The sequence below is a fragment of the Nannospalax galili genome, unplaced genomic scaffold (genome assembly GCF_000622305.1).
Source record: "Nannospalax galili isolate Female #2095 unplaced genomic scaffold, S.galili_v1.0 scaffold1064, whole genome shotgun sequence".
NCBI classification, from domain to species: domain Eukaryota; kingdom Metazoa; phylum Chordata; class Mammalia; order Rodentia; family Spalacidae; genus Nannospalax; species Nannospalax galili.
In genome coordinates, this window is record NW_008352126.1 from 439,876 (window position 1) to 441,047 (window position 1,172).

Genomic DNA, 1,172 nt, shown 5'->3' on the forward strand with positions numbered 1-1,172 from the left:
ATAATAGAAGCACATCATAAGTATTATACCAGTATTAGAGTTTGTTATGGAGAAAAAGATCGGGATAACTGCATTTTATCAAATAATTGTATGAGTCAATAGTATGATGGAAAAAAGTTTCATTTTTATGGTCAATTCAGTTAAAGATTTGCTGCATAACTTGACAGATTCATCTGAAGCTCAGATGTAGTTTGTCAAGAATCTAGCAAGTTACAAAAATTATATAAAGAGAAATAATATAGCTACATTTAGAAACACAACAGTGGCTACAATAAGACATGAAAGGCAGAGAAGCTTGAATATGAAGATGCATCCTGATGTAAATATGGAACTCTGGATGAACTTGCATGTCATTCTTGGGCAGGGGCCATGCTAATTTTGTTTGTGTTGTTTAAATTTTAGTTTGTGTTCTGCTGAAGAAGGGTTACATAAGTCAGAGGTGGTGTATGAACATAAGGAAACTGTGTTTGCAGGACACCACAGGGCAGTTGCACATATGAACCCACAGCACATGTGACAACATGTACAAGACCTATATAAGCCCAAGCCAGACAAAAACTCAGGAAGGACAGGGGAGGTGGGCAAAAAGCTTCAACCCTAGCTGAGCAATTATTGGAAGCTGAGACCTACTTGGAGGAAACTCAGTTTTCTTGAAGAATGTGGCACAAGATAGGTTGACCAGGCTCCAGAAATGGAACCACATACAAGAGCATACATTTGACACTTTAGGACTTTAAAAAATAATAATAATGAATACTAAAATTTAGCTGAGGAATCATTGGCACCTGGTCACTGCCAGGTGTTGGAGACTGATGCTAGATAGTTTGAACAGGCTCTAGTGGATGAACTCACACTGAGAGACATATGGGTCATAAACTTGACTTGATAGGCCTTAATATATATATATATATATATATATATGGTGGTGTGGGGGTGAACTGTTAGGGGTACTCTATGAAATGCACACAAATTCAATTAAAATGCATATTGAAAAAATAAAAATGATAAAGGAAATGAAATCTTGGAGGTGGTAGTTACATGGGGTTAGAGATGGGTGGGGAAGGAACTCTTAATGTGATCAAAATATATTGTATGAAATTCCCAAAGACTCAATAAAAACATTTTAAAATAAAGAAGAACCTTGAATAGAAAAGAAGAATGAAAACTGAGCA

General features: G+C 35.9%; 1 non-coding gene across 1 annotated transcript; it reads right to left on the reverse strand.

Annotated features, from left to right (window-relative positions):
- Nucleotides 1-319: 319 nt before the first annotated feature.
- LOC115066935 lies at nt 320-422 on the reverse strand. The gene has a single exon (XR_003846373.1). It is a non-coding gene; the product is annotated as a U6 spliceosomal RNA (small nuclear RNA).
- Between the last annotated feature and the right edge of the window lie 750 nt (nt 423-1,172).